Source organism: Podarcis bocagei, assembly GCF_964188305.1.
Source record: "Podarcis bocagei genome assembly, chromosome: 6".
Classification (NCBI taxonomy): domain Eukaryota; kingdom Metazoa; phylum Chordata; class Lepidosauria; order Squamata; family Lacertidae; genus Podarcis; species Podarcis bocagei.
Window position 1 is genome coordinate 32,285,778 of NC_138130.1, and position 16,327 is coordinate 32,302,104.

The 16,327-nt window shown below is 42.8% G+C and overlaps 1 protein-coding gene across 4 annotated transcripts in view; it reads left to right on the forward strand.

Moving 5' to 3' along the window:
- Positions 1–327: 327 nt before the first annotated feature.
- CRACDL (CRACD like) overlaps positions 328–16,327 on the forward strand; it is a 57,936-nt gene continuing 41,936 nt past the window's right edge. The window contains exon 1 of one of the 4 annotated variants that reach the window (XM_081199278.1): positions 328–736. The gene's annotated coding sequence lies outside the window, so the exon portion shown is untranslated. The other 3 variants (XM_081199277.1, XM_081199276.1, XM_081199274.1) reach the window with 3 other exon arrangements.

The window sequence follows — 16,327 nt, forward strand, 5'->3', positions numbered from 1 at the left end:
TCATGTTTAGGTCAGCAGAACTATACAACCAAGAACCTCGCAACATATTGGTGGTCATCACAACCTCCTACAAGAATAAAAGTTATGCAACTCTGGTTAATGGAAGATAAACCTCCCATGTCTTACTTTTGACCTGAAAACTACCCACACGAAGCTCAGGTAAAACACCTGTTCCTGGCTGGGTTCATATTCCAAAAACCACTGTATTCGGTGGCGAAGGTGGGAATTCCTTTGAATTGAATTCGAAGAACCTGACAAACGGAGGTTGCCACCCGAGGACATGGGAGCAAACTTAACGGGACTTGCTTCCGAGTAGACCGTGGAGCCAAGTGACCGACTACACTCTCCCGCCAAACGAGAGGCGCGGCGGGCAGCTGGAGCCCAGTCCCAGCTTTCCCCGCGCTTTATCCGCTTTCTTGAGGCTTTTCCTGCCATGGGCGGCAACGCAGGGAGGAGGAGCGGCGAGGCCAGGTTGCGTTGCCTTGCAGGGTCGGTCCCAGGGCAGGCGGGGCTGCTTAAAGCGAGCCTCGGGCACGCTCGCTCCCTTCCCGGCTCTAGCCAGAGCCAATGAGCCGCTCCTCGAGCGCCTGGCTCGCCTCGCTGGCAGCGCCGCCCGGGGCAACACACTCCGCCTCCTCAAGGTGCCTGGGAGGCTCCCTTCCCGCCTCCAGTTGCAGCCGGTTCGCCCGCTGACTGGAGAGACCCCGCGTTGCTGGCGTGCGTGTGAAGCAGCAAGGTGGGTGGCTGGAGGGCCGGGTAGCGTTGCAGTTCAGGGAGTTAGTTGCTAAGGGCGAGTTTCCGCGGAGTTGCAAGCAGCGCACCTGCCTTGCCTGGCGCGCGGTTCACCTTTCAGCGCCGCCATAGGCGAGCAGGCCAGGAGTTTTTAAACCTCCTCGGCTTCCTCTTCCGCGCGGCCCAGTCCTCTCCGCGTTTAGTTCAGTCAGTAAGGACTTAACTTTCAGGTAAGTGCTGGGACCTGCTTTCCTGCAGCCTGCGCTATTCTTAGCTGTGAATGGCCTCTGGGATAACAGCCCTGTGAGAGCACCATAGGATGCTTCCTGATCCTCTTGCCAGAAATTGAAACGGGTTTTTCGTTTGTATGCTTGAGATCCCTTAGCCTGGGTTAGTTATCCTGGAACTACCTTCTTGTGTTCACTATCTCAGTGGTTAAATAATAATAATAATAATAATAATAATAATAATAATAATAAATTTTATTATACGTACCTTGCCCATCTGAATGGGTTGCCCCAGCCACTCTCGGTAGCTTCCAACATATATAAAAACATAATAATATGCTATATTACACATTTAAAGGTTTCCCTAGACAGTGGTACCTCAGGTTACATATGCTTCAGGTTACATACGCTTCAGGTTACAGACTCCGCTAACCCAGAAATAGTGCTTCAGGTTAAGAACTTTGCTTCAGGATGAGAACAGAAATCGGGCTCCGGCGGCACGGCAGCAGCAGGAGGCCCCATTAGCTAAAGTGGTACCTCAGGTTAAGAACAGTTTCAGGTTAAGTATGGACCTCCGGAACGAATTAAGTACTTAACCCGAGGTACCACTGTACAGTTGGAAGGGGCGATTCTCCTTTTCATTTCCAGCAAAAGATAAGCAGGTCAGAGTTTCCTTTTTCCCTTTTTCATTGTGTAGATGGAACCAAACACCAGTCATGGAAGATCGTATCTCTTTGGGCTAGTTAAATGGTTTTTATTTTCATATAATAATAACCAGGGATTATTAGAACTTTAGTAGAAGGCTGTGAAGAAACATGCATGGAAGGGTGTTTTAACACCACGTTTTACTACTTCTGATCCATGTTGATTGTCAGTTAATCAGTCGTAACTAATCTGCATAAAAGTTACAATCCTATTCCTGTCTGCTCAGAGTAAGTCCCGCTGAATTCAGTAGGGATTACTTTGAGGTAAATGTGTATAGGATTATTGCAGCCTAAATGATAGTAAATACACATTCTGACTGTAACTGTTATTACGGATTAATCCCAAATAGAAGAGGAGGTGCCACCCTCATTCTTATTGATGGAGCTGATCCACTTTTGCATGTAGTACGAGAAAGATGAAAAACCCTTAACATCTTTACCCTAAGCAAGTCTCGCTATATGTATGGTATCATGAAAAACTCCATGTATTTATAAGAATAACGTTTTTAACTAGAAGTCATTTGCTGTTTGGTCAAAAGCTATGACTTCATTGACCATTTTTAACTGTTAGACCTGCTTGGAATTATTATGACACAGGACTAGTAATCCAGTTCTGTACCCATTTTGGAAGTAAGGTTCATTGAGGTACGAATTACAGATATACATCTTCGCAAAGTGTTAGAAGGTCATGCAACAATCTTTATTAAACTACATTTTATTTATACAGCTATGACAGTACTTATAAGAATATATATATTAAGTATGTATGCAGGAGAATCTTCATTATTTCAATCTTAGTGTCCAAATTAAATTTGTATACCACAGATTCATGATCAGCATCATTGCAGAGTAGCTATTTAGTAACAGCTTTATTAAATCAATGGGATTTAAGGCTGCAATCCTAGCCCCACTTAATCTGGGAGTAGGCCTCACTGAACTCAGTAGGGCCTACTTCTGGGGACCGTGTTGTTTATGTGTTTTAAAGTTTGCAACTCTAATAGCAGTTCCATTTATGTAAATCTCTCACTGAGTATTTTGGAAGCTGCCTCCTTTTCCCTGTCGATGTGTGAGGTTTCGGTGTAGGTGGATGCTCACGTTCTTTAAACAAGTCAACATTCTGTTATCATTTCGGTTTACATTTTTCATCACAGTATTTCATTCCTTGAACTCTTGTTCCCTAAACTCTTGTACCAGAACAAAACATCAAAACATTTTAAGCTGGTAGTATAGAGCACCCAAGATACCGACAAAGCTTAAGATTTCAGTTGCTCTATTTTCCATGCAGGTTAACCCATCTGAATGGGCAGAGGCAGCGCATCTGTATGTGCAAAGAAATGCTTATGTAGATCTGATTCCTCCGCAGAATAAAATTGGGTCATTTCATTTGTTTATTGCACTGTGTTATTTACATAACATATGTGTAGCTAAATGTATTTGCCATGGGATACGCAGTGAATACGGTCAACTCCCGATTTGTGCAGGAGTTGAGTTTTGAGTCATCGTCCATCCCCTTTTCCGGCCATGTCTGGGTTGCCACGATGTGCGTGGTCACACGTCAGTTGGAGGCGTGTAAATCAGTCATTGCCCGTGCATGCCAAATTCATATAAGAAGTGGACCTTAGAGTTCATTTGATACATTTAATATGTAACTGGACAGCTTTATTTGGTATGTTATGCATGGGCATAGCCAGGATTTTTTTTAAAGAGGGGGCATGCTTTATGTTAGGAGGGGGCAGAACTGAGTTATCTGTGACACAATTGGTCAGTTAAGTATTTTCATTTACTTACTTGATTGGTGGTAGGCAGCTGCCCCCCTAGCTATGCCCATGATGTTATGGATTATCAAATTTGCACTGTATTCAAGCATTCATTAAATCAGGAGTGGGGAATCTGTGACCTCCAGCTGTTGTTGGACTCCAACTCCCATCAGTGCCAGCCAACCTAGTCAGTAGGTGGGAAGGATGGGAGCTATAGTCCAGCAATAACTCGAGGTTCACAGGTTCCCCATCCCCACATTATGCTTAAGCAAGATGTGCATAAGACTAAGTTGTACAAAAGTGTTAAAATGTTTTGGATTTGATTTATTTTAACTTCTTGAGGCCTGAATGTAATATACATTCGAAAGCTAAATCTCCATATACAGAATTCTCCTCCTAAGGTTCAGCACTTCTTAGCAAGTAGTGTCTTTGCTTATGAGTTGCATTGCAAAGTTATGTGTTATATGTTTTCTGTTGCATAGATTGTGAACAAAGTAATCCACAGATGTTCTGAGGAAATATAATGATGCAATTCAATTGCCCTATCCAAATATTTATCTCACAACTCATTGGGTTGCAGATTGTTTCCACTTATAACCACCTGAAATCTCCAACTTGTTTTGCATTTATGCAAATTCTCGAGTAGAACTCTCAATCAGCAGTTTTCACAGGGCAAAGATTAGGAGAAAAAACAGGACATTCTTATATTTGTTTGCCTTCTAGCTGTGTAATCATTGAAGAAAAGACGGCATGGTAGGCTTATCATGGGAGGGGGAAAAGTACTTTTATCCTGATCTGGCACAGAAACAGGAATGTTGCTTCCTTGTTTTGCTGGCAGATTAGTTTTTTACAGTGTCTTGTTTTAAACACAAACTATCAGCACAATTCAAAGTGCTGGTGCTGACCTTTAAAGCCCTAAATGGCCTCAGTCCAGTATACCTGAAGGAGTGTCTCCACCCCCATCGTTCTGCCCGGACACTGAGGTCCAGTGCCGAGGGCCTTCTGGCGGTTCCCTCGCTGCAAGAAGCCAAGTTACAGGGAACCAGGCAGAGGGCCTTCTCAGTAGTGGCACCCGCCCTATGGAACGCCCTCCGACCAGATGTCAAAGCGAAAAGCAACTACAAGGCTTTTAGAAGAGATCTGAAGGCAGCCCTGTTTAGTGAAGCTTTTAATAGACTATTGTATTTTAATATTCTGTTAAAAGCCGCCCAGAGTGGCTGGGGAATAATAATAATAATAATAATAATAATAATAATAATAATTATTATTATTATTATTATTATTATTATTATTATCAGTTGTTGTTTTCTTTGTAAAGAGAAATATTTTTCAAATGAATTGATCTTTCTCAGAGGCTCTTCAGGTCAAGTAGCTTATCTCCTTACTGTAATTTCTAATTTTTCCCTTTTGGTTTATACTGATTGTTATACCTGGGCTTCTTTGTATGTTTATATATATTTGTTAGTTTCTTGATAACAATATTCAATGAGCGAATATAATAGCTTAACAACATTTTTCAATACAAACACACACCGAGGTAACACAATTGCAGCTCTGAACATATCCACTGACATAAAGGCATAAGTAATTTCATAAGGCTAAAACATACATCCAGCTGACAGAGATTAAATCCTTTTAGTACTAAATTAATTGCAACATTAAAACGATATAATCCTAAAATACTGGGTGAATAGTAGAGGCTTTCCTTAGTTCTGGGGGTTGGACTAGATGACCCTTGGGGTCCCTTCCAACTCTACTGTTCTATGATTCTATTAAAAAAAAATACTATCTGTAGGTGCTAGGCAGACTTCTTGGGGTAAAGGGGGAGACATTCTGTACCTGAATTGATGCTGCAAGATAATTCAGAGGCGGATTCACTTAGCACTTTGGAATACAGGACTGATCAAGAGAATAATGAACCTCCAATTATTAGATATTTCTTGAATAGCATAATTAGGGAATGCAAACTCATGCTGAGGTGATTCTTTGAATCGGGGAGGGAATGACTGGGAATTGACCACTCTGTTTTTTCTTCTGGCATGTTTTGTGCTCATCTGATAAATGCACTATCCTGAACTTTTAGAAATGGGACATTATGTTAGAAGTCCCCAACATGGCATTTTTGCACTCCCGTGCATACAACCAGCTTAAAGGCCAAACCACACATTACTTTTCTAAAACTAAATAACCAAAATAACCCTTTTAGATAGCATAATAGAAATGCGTTCTTAATTGCTGGGCATGTCCCAGCGGCTAGGTTTTCTCTTTAGCAGTTGTGGAAACAGCTGTTGGAAAGGGATCACGCCTCCACTTTTGCGTTTACTGCAGGGAAACCCATCTATTTAAATGTTTATATGCCATTAATAACAAGCACTGTACATTTATTTTGCCATTTATATTTAAGTACTTTTTGTACAGTACAGTACTTGACTTTAAAATGATATAAATGGCTCTTAGGTATTTAGTACCGAACAATTAACCAAAGGCACTTAATTACAAGGCACCTGTATAATTGTTCATCATCTCAGTGAAACCACTGGTAGTAAACTGTCATGCTGGTACCCTCGGCCTTATTTTAAAAATAACAGTATTCCGGAATACATACTGGGGAGTGGAGGTTAATTTAGAACTGGACATGCCTGTTTAAGGCCACAAAATGAAAATGCCTTAAGCAATCATTGGTGCTTTACAGCTTCCTAATTTCAGAAAGGATGCCAGTCCTTTGGGCATGCTGAGGATGTATCAGGGACACGATAGCTAGCTTTCTTTAGAAAATGGCTTATGTACTGAGTATTATTTTCCTTTTAGTAAGGGCCAGGGTATGAGAGTAAGTAAACCCAGCTGATTCAGTCCCTAGTGTTTGATCTATTATTATCCTAGCTTGAAAATTGCACAACTGAACACTTCAAATAATTCATGTTTCAGAGCAGTAATGTTAGGCTGGATGACCTAATGTCAGTTGATTTTTCAAGCTATCAGGTAGTTATTATTATTATTTTATTATTTATACCCCACCCATCTGGCTGGGTTGCCCCAGCCACTCTGGGCGGCTTCCAACACATAGAAACATAATAAAACATCAGACATTAATTTTTTTCCGATACAGGGCTACCTTCAGGTGTCTTCTAAAAGTTGTGTAGTTCTTTATCTCCTTGACATCTGATGGGAGGGCGTTCCACAGGTAGGGCACCACTACTGAGAAGGCCCTCTGCCTGGTTCCCTGTAACTTCACTTTTCACAGCAAGGGAACCACTAGAAGGCCATTTGAGCTGGACCTCAGTGTCTGGACTGAACGATGGGGATGGAGATGCTCCTTCAGGTACTCCTAAGGCCAGTGCAGCAGGGGTGAAGTGGGGGGTGGGGGGTGGAATGGCAATTTGAATAGTAGTTAAGTGACACTGCAAATACGAAACATTCATTGATAACTTACTGTACTTTCAGCAGTTTTTATCTTTTTTTAAAATCTAGATCTGCTCCCGTTCACACATTAGCAATAATAAAATAAAACAGCTCAGATGTGCTCCAGTTCTCCTAAAATGTCTCCTCGCAGCAAACTTCTCTAAAGGGAAAGTGACTGTCCAGACAAGTTGAGACTTTGCCCAGCTGCCTCTTGCCATACTAGAGTTCAAAATTAACGAAGGAGAGGCTGCTTCACGGTGGGGCAGGGGAACTTAGCGTGCTGTGACATAGGGAACATTTGCTATTATTTGTTATACACATTAAAGCACCTAATGTTTTCCGTGTTCTGTACAGATACTAAAAGATAAGGCTATCTGTAACCTGCAATAGGAAAAGAATGGTGGAGGGGGCAGGTTCACCTTCAGTGGCTGGTGGAAGGAGCCAGGCTGGGCCCCCATTTGCCATGATGCTTTTCCTGGTATGTAGTGATTAAGTGCAGGCTCCCAGTGGCTCTTGGTCTCTCTGCAAGTGACAGAGGCCCCAGTGTGCCTCCCTTCAGCAAGGTAACTGGCAGTTGGTGCAGAGTGCATGTTGCCTACCTTTGACTAAGACAGGTTATCTGGCCAACTTTTCATATAATTGTAGAGTTGGAAGGGACCCAAGGGTCATCTAGTCCAACCCCCTGCAATGCAGGGATCTCAGCTGAAACATCCATCACAGATGGCCATCCAGCTCTGCTTAAAAACCTCCAATGAATGAGAGTCCACAACCTTTCTATAGAGATGACTGATCATACAAATCTGTAGTTTTTGGCTTACAGGTTCAGTATCGAAGCAAGATTGATATCTCAGTTACGTCTCACAGAATTGCCCATTGAATACTATAGAACTAGGTTCGCTCAAGGGACTCATTTACTTAAGGGGCAAAGTCATTCCATGCATGTCCTTTGTTTAAAGCTTATGTGTTACCCTTAACTGGAGACATTTCAGAACGACCTAAAAAAATTAAAAATCACATAACCTTCTTTTCTCCTTGTGTGGAGGAACAAGACGTACATAAGTTAATAGCTTACTTACCACTTACTTGCCTTTGGATTGCAAACACTTCCAATGAGATTTCCTTCTGTTTCACTGTAAGTAGGAGATAAAAAGGTTCAAATAATCACCCTGATAGCTCTATGCTTTTTTGCCACTTCAAATAAACTAATATAACAATGCACTGTAAACCTACATGATCAGCTTACTAAGCTTGAAAATTTGTGAAGCTGTTTTAACTGTTTATAAATGAATTGTCCTCCTTTTTCAGGGGAGAGTAAGTTTGAATAAATAAATATTCTTTATTTATTTAAAGTGTTTTAAGCTGTTTCTAATGCTGTGCCCTTACAAAGTGATATGCAGAGGAGTGAGAGACAAGGTACAATTAGTCACAGCAGAACAGATGTGCAGATTAATGTGAGAAATTGCTGTGATGACACAAACTATTTATGGCATGACAGAGATGTTGCTTGTGTTGTGACCACAATCCAGATAAACTGGAATTCTTTCATAATAAATCAACTTAGATGCCTCAACATCACGGGGAAATAGGTAACATGCTTGTGTTCAGGGGTAGCCTATTGAAGTATCTTGTCCTTGGAGCTGAGTAGCCAATCTATACATTATGCAGAATAAGGTGACAGGATTCTGGGCAATGCCAAGGAAGACTGCAGGTGGAGGACTCAGTAAAACCCTACATCTGTTGCTCCTCCACTTAAAATATGGCATCTGTACATACTAAGTTACTGAATCACTGAGAAATGTTCAGCTTCTTTCTAATGTACCAGATTTCATGCAAGGACAGTCAGAAGTATGTTTCTCACCCTTTTACAGTCCAGAATGCTACCATCTCATCCTGCATAATGCATAGAGAAGCTGTTGGACCCCTGTTGCCACTATTGTTTATCCTAGTATTAGAAATGTTAACTAGAGAAATACAAAAAATAATAACGATGAAACAACAGGAATTAAGGTTGGGCAGAGAGAGTACAAAGTGGAAACCTTTGCGGACAACGTTGACGTTGGAAAATCCAATGGAAAGCGTCCCAAGGACCAGGGCCATCTTTAGCAGATGTGGCACCGGGGTGCAAATATCCACCCAGTGCCCCCAAATTACCACGGATGGGGGGGGGGAAGCTGTGCACTGCCAGCCATGGAGAGGGGCGCAACTCTCCCCCATGCCGCTGCAGGAGAGCAGTCCCTGCAGAGGCTTGGGAGGGAAGCTGCGCGCCCACCAGCCATATGGTTGATGGGGCACAGCTGGCGGGTGTGCAGGGAAAGGGGAAGCCACCGGCAAAGCCTCACAGCTCCCCCACTCGCTGGGGCACCCCTGAGAGGCCGTTGCCCTGGCGCAACACACCACTAAGCCCAATGGTAAAGACGGCTCTGCCAAGGACAATGCAAACTATAACAAAAATTGGCAACTTAGCAGCATTCTATATAAATAAGAAAAAAAACAAAAATGATAGCTAAAAATCTAGACTCGCAGGCAAAAGAAAGACTTGAGAATATTACGGGAATTAAAATGGAAAACAATTAAATATTTGGGGATATGGATGTCAGCTAAGAACTTAAACATTTTCTGGGATAACTATGTTAAAATCTGGAACGAAATAAAAAAAGATGTAGGAAAATGGACTAGAATGAACCTTTCTTTGTTAGGAAGAAAACCTTTCTTTTGTTAGGCAGTCAAAATGAATGTTTTGCCCAATATGATCTTTTTATTTCAAACACTGCCAGTGATAAATAGCCCAAACAGTGGAAGAAAAACTTGACAAACTTGATTTGGCGGGGTGGGGGGAGAATTCCAAATGAAGTTTAAAATCTGACAGATGTAAGAGGGGGCTTTGTGCTTCTGAAGACTTTCAGGCTCAGGAGTGAAAGAAGTGAGCTTATTCACAGGAATGCATACTGACCAGGTGAGCAGCTGTATCCCTCAATAAATTATATACTAAGTGCCCCCCCCTTAATCTTTCCCCTGAAGTGCCTTCAGAATTATCATAGAAGCACAAGGCTTCAGGTCATATGCATAGCCCTTTAAGCCGTGAATGCTATCTGCTTATTGGTGAAGTGTGGGCCAGTTTTCACATGCAAAATTGTTTCTCTTGTATAGCTCACGATTGGAGAAAGTTTGTCTGCTACACTTCAGCATGCAAGGATCTAGTCTAATTGAGCCCTATATCTGAACAGAGATTTTGGGTGCAAATATATGAGACCTGAAGAAATCATGTAAAAAAACAGCCACACGGATGAGAATTAGACCAGGGCTCGTTTGTTTTTATCTTTTTGTCTCAGTGCATTACAGTATTATGTAATTTTGTTTATGAACTATTGGTATAGAATTCAGAGGATAGTTTAGACATTTTTCAGGGCCATGTCATAGAAGAGTGGGTGTAGTAGTGGAAAAACATTGGAAAAATAATTTGTCGCTGCAGATTTATTTGCATCATGAGACTGATTTGAACTCTATACTAGGATTTCTTCCAATGCCATATTATTTTTGAACTCTGCTTTCATTATGGATTTTTGTGTATGATTATTTTATATTGTGTCTTTTTTTTAATTCTTGTAAGTCACTTTAGTTCCTTTTAGATTAAAAACCTGGGATATAAATCATAACAAACTGTCCCAAGGTGCGGCTTCTAAATTTATGTTTTTGTGGAAAGTATGTGAGAAAGGATGGGTATAATTATTTTCTCCATAACACTTAGTAATTGAGTTATCAAGAAACCCTATTTCTGTCTCACTATCTCCATGAATAATTCAATACGTTGCACAATTTGCATTGGATAAATTACAGTTACTCTGTCTGTAAAAACACACACATGATTATCTGCTTTTATGAGGAACCCTTTTCTCATTTTAGTGAGAAGAAGTACGGTATATTCTATTAAATTTCAGTTTAAGATCTTCCCTATTATAGCACTAGAATGATGGAATCTTTTAATCAGGCAGCTTGTCTTTGGCAGCTTTTCAGTGCTATTCTTGTGGCAATTGAGAGGCTATTCTTTATTTCCAAGTCTGAATAACAATGGGCTAGAGTGAAAATGGCGGTGTTGCTTGGTTACATTTCATCGCTTGGGAATCAATGCTCCACATGGCTGGATCCAAACTCCAAGGAGATTTCTCAATAATTTATTAGTGATATGTGAGTGAGTAATGTCATATCTTAATTACTGTAGAAGTATCTTTCCAATTCACTGTGCCAATAAAAGGGTAGCGGAGTCTGTAACCTGAAGCGTATGTAACCCGAGGTAATACTGTCTAATGTTGTGTCAAGACATTATTCTCATGTGCAAGCAGAAACATCAGAATTGATGAAAAGAAGAAGTCGTTTTAGCAGTGTGTGCGTGTGTGTGTGTGTGAAGCACTGTAATGATGGACTGTATAGTCTCTATATCATTTCAAGGGATTTCTTGTGTTTTTTCTTCACTTGAATCCCACAGATTCCAGGAGATATACTTCTGTTTCTAAGCAAGTGAGTTTGACGGTCTAGTCGCAATGCTCTTATTTTTAAATCTGTTCAATTAAAAGTTAATTCAGCAAGTTCAAAGTTAATAAGTGCACTCTGATACTACAGGGATAGTGGTTTGTTTTGCTCCAAACACACCAAAATGATAACCTAAGGTTCTTGACTTTCTGATCATGATTTATTTCCCTTAAAGTAGGTGGCTGGTGTGATTGGCAAATTTCAGACATTACAGTAAACTGTAGTTAATGGTTTGCTATACATGAGCCAATGTGTTTAGGATGGGGGTCAGCAGGTACAAATCCCTGTGTCAAATCTGCCCCCTGCCCTTGCCAATACAGAAGCAAGAGAAGGGCAGAGAGGGAGAGACATTTCTGAAATTATTTGGGTACCAACAGGGGTGAAGGAAGGCGTCGTGACACCTGGGGCGGGCATCATGATGTAGGGTGCATGTGCGGTGCATGCGGCGTACGTAGCGACATTGCACATGTGCTGTATAGCAGTTTGCTGCCAGCGCCGTACGGATGGTGCCGGGATCCCTCCGGCGCCGCTACAGCTGCGAACTGAGGATCCTTAATTCATGGCTGCAGCCATGAGCAGAGGATCCTGGTGCCGGCAGCAAACTGCTATACAGTGCATGGGCGGCGGCGCTACGTACAGCGCATACGTGCGACGCCACACATGTGCTGTACTTAGCGGTTTGCCGCCAGCACCAGGATCCTCTGCTCGCGGCTATAGCCACTAACAGAGGATCTTCCAAAGGCGGCTGCGGCGGCTCGATGGCTGCTCGCGCCACCATGAGCCCCCGCGCGGTGACTTCTTGTCACCCCCGCAGGCATGGAACCCGGGGCGTACCGCCCCCCCCATGCTCCCTGTTGCGATGCCATTGGGTACTAACAAGTAACTTCGGGTAGTGGGAGTTGTGGCCTTTTTCACAGATTCGCCTTCCATCAAAAGCAGTTGCTGATGACAGATTTAGGGAAAAGGCACACAAAAACAATAAAACTGTTAAAAAAGTAAGTGCAGACATTTAATCCTAGTGGAATTTTCCCCTAATTTAGTTCTTTTTCAAATTGACAGAACAAATCCCTGCGTGATACCTGTTGTTTTTTCTTTGCACAAAGCCTGTTATTAAGTCTGTAATTTCGTTTTGAGGCTCCTACGTTATTTTTCAGGATATGTGCAAGGGTTTATATATCCTTTATTTCCAAGGAACTGGGAAGACTGTATAAGCTTCCTGGGCAACATCCTCTACTCTAAGAATTCAGGTCAGGAACTCCCTCCCTGTTTCCTAGCAACTCATAGTGGTGCTTTCTCCTTTGACTGTGAAATCATTCAGAGGCAGAAACCGGGATCATTTGCAGGGCCCAAGGCAATATTGTGCATACACTTGAGACAGCACAGTAGCATAGCATGACGTCTGACTTTCTGAAAAGGCTGTGCCTCTTAGCTGTGCCTCTTAACTTGAATGGACTCAACATTACAGTACTTTGGAACCCTTTCCTGTGAACTTGAAAGTACTAGCCTTTTGCTTTTATTCTTCCTCAGTTGATTGGCAAGGTGAGGGATTTGTCTCTAAATGTTTGTAGCCCTTCATGTTTTACTGAATCTGACAAAACAAAATACTTATGCAGGTAAGCAGTTGGAGAGAAAGTGTTGCTATTGATTTAACTGTAGGATAACTTTGTAATGTGTTAATGGATTTCTTGTTTACGCAGGCAAATAACACTGAGCGGTGCAAACATTGTTCGGTTGTATTTAGTTTCATCAGGTGGTCCGTCACTTTTGTTTGTTGCGCCCATATTGCAGAAAACAACCTTCATTCTGGTTATAGGATATGTTTAGTGAAAAATAGCTAGCGTTCAGTGCTAAGCAGTTTTCATTCCCTCCACAGGAAGTGTTACATTGGGGGTTACAACAGTGTATTTGGTGTTTCGCAATTCTGTAATTATTTGCTCCAGTGATCGACATGAATTTCTGTTCTTTTAAGAATACTTTGAATTAACTGCTTTTCAGCTTCATCTAGCTTATTTACTTTATGATTAATGGAATACAAACTGTTCTTATGTTTGCTCTTTTTTTAAGTTTACAAGTATTTAATAATTGCCAAAAATGTATTAAATACAGCCTTAAAACTTTTGTTGTTGATATCCAAAATGAATGCTCATCTAGATGATTAGTCCTGTAACACCCTCAAACTACTTTAGCCTTTGCAGGGTGGTTTCATAAGGGATAGTAGTGTGGTAGATAGCCCGCTGGTAGTAGAATGGCATTTCTGCAAGGTTTTAGCTTTGCCAAGTGAGGAGAAGAGCGTTCCTCACTACGGGGAAAATTGCAAGCTTGTGCACTTATCTGCTAGAGAGAATGAGTATGTTGTGAGCACAGAATATGAGAAAGAAAATAGAAAAGTTTTCTTTAAACTGCTGTATGATCATACGTATACTTTTTGGTGCTAAGTTGGAAAGGGGTCAACCTCTGAAAGGGTACACACCAGAGTGGATTAGGTTGGCTTTTGTACCGCATGTCAAGGTCAAGCCTGTTTGTTTAACTCCTCATTAATATGTCTTGACCTAGTCCTTTCATCTATGCATATTTTTATTGTTAAATTGTTTAAAGAAATTTCATAAGAAGCGAGTCATAGTGAGAATGAAATAAATGATTTAAACTCTGCTCTTCAGCCAAAAAGACTTGCAGAACACTTATGTGTGTGTGTGTGTGTGTGTGTGTGTGTGTGTGTGTGTGTGTGTGCTCAAGTCCATGGGCCGAATTCGGCTTGCCAAGCCGTTTTGGACAAACCATGGCCACTTCCCCCCATGTGCTGTGAATAAAAGGGAGATTAACAGCGAGCACTCGCTGCACAGCAATGGGAAAAGGTGCAGCATTTTAAAAGCACATTCTTCTGATGCAAATAATAATGGGGGGAACAGATTCTTTCTTTGAGTTGCAAGTTTGAATTCAAGCTGGAGATGCAAAAGATCTCACTCTGCAGGGGCTTGCTTGCAAGCACTGCTCGGTGGTTTTAGCAAGCCCTGCTGAGATACCTTGTACCATGGAGTTCCTTAGTGCAAGTGATCCTTGCTCAAACCAAAGCAAGACTTCTGCAAGCCAAGTGATTGATGGGCAGTATCATGCTGCTACTGCTGTAGTAGTAGTTCTCTTTGGAAGAGGACCTGGAGTCCAGGCTCTCTGACAGTGGGGATCCCCTGCCCTCTCCTCAGCAAGACCAGAACTGTGAGGCAGAGATGAGAGTACCTAAAGAGCGCCAGCTCATGAAGTTGTATGACGGGGCAATGACTAAACACAGCAGTAAGGGATGAGATGGTGCTGTGGTCTAAACCACTGAGCCTCTTGGGCTTGCCAATCACAAGGTCAGCAGTTCGAATCTGCATGACGGGGTGAGCTCCCGTTGCTTTGTCCCAGCTCCTGCCAACCTAGCAGTTCGAAAGCATACCAGTGTGAGTATATAAATAGATACTGCTGTGGCAGGAAGGTAAATGGCGTTTCTGTGTGCTCTGGCTTCCGTCATGGTGTCCCATTGCTCCAGAAGCGGTTTAGTTATGGTGGCCACATGACCCAGAAAGCCGTCTGTAGACAAACGCCAGCTCCCTCGGCCTGAAAGCGAGATGAGTGCCACAATCCCATAGTCGCCTTTGACTGGACTTAACCATCCAGGGGTCCTTTACCGTTTTACCTTTAAATACCACAATGCCTGTCTGAGAGCCAGGCTCTCCTCAGTAGCTTGTGAGGCGGGCTGCTTTTCATGAGTAGACCTGTGCCTTGTTAACCCAGATGACTGGCAGCTGTGCAGATGGTGGGGCTCAGAAGATCTTGTATAAAAGTTACCAGTCTCTGCTGAAGAGTTGCTGGATCAATACCTGTTCATCAGCTTTGGCACCCACCTTGATCTTCATACTGAATTTCCCTGACCCTGAATCAGGGGTGCCGACTTATAAAAAATATTGGGGGAGCCCGCAAAAGCTCATGAATAATAAATAAGCTCATGAATATGCAGATAAAGTGGCGCCGCCTCCTCGTGAGCGAATAGGGGAGAGTGTGCTGTGCCTATTAATCAGCTCCAAAGGAAATTGGGTGGAGCTTTTGCTCGGGAGGGAGGGCAGGAGGCATGCAGCCCGACCCTGTGCATTTTGGGCTGGGGGAGGTGCAGCGGTGGCGCTCTGCTGGAGGGGCGCCTGAGATTATTGGGGGGCGGAGCCCCCCCAAACGAATTTTTGAGGGGGCTCGGGCCCCCTCAGGCCCCATGGAGTCGGCGCCTATGCCCTGAATTGTGTCTTGACCTGACTTACCTCTTGCTGCTCTGGGTCCTGACCTTGGACCCGGGGTATCACTTTCTGCTTTGAACCTTGGCTGTGGATTGTGACCTAACCTTTTACACCTAGATACACCCTGTGGAAAACACCCACAACCTGGTGCCACTGGGGGTTCTGGAAAGAGGGCAGGTGGGGTGGCCCTGCCCGCTTGTTGAAGTGGTGCACAGGGGCTGGGGAATGGCAAAAGCCACCCTGGTAAGCAGATCCTGTTCCCTACCCCTGATTTACAGCAATCAGTGAGGTAGTCCCTGTCCTCAAGATTAGCATTTTCGCCATCAGGGTTACAGCCTAACAGAAATGGCACAAAAGGAAAAAAGGATTAGGAGGGAGGATGAAAGAAAGAAAAAGCAAACTCAGGGATTTCTTCTTAATTAAACCGTTCTTATAAGTGTTCTTTTTAGAAGGGAGTGGCAAAGCAAGCTCCCTGCAGCTTCTCCTCCTTTGGCTGATAGATGGGCCAGGCTGCTCTCTCCTTTGCCATAATGTTCTTTCTCAGAGTTGTTATTTTATGTGCAGCAACTTTTGCTCAGGTACGTTGAGGAGAAGGAATGACTGGTCAACTAGCTTAAGACCATTTTATAGCTATGCACCCTGTCTACTGTGCAATCTCAGGATTTAGATCCCCCCCCCCATTTATTATTGTTGGTTTGTGGACTTCCCCAAGTGTGCTGTTAACA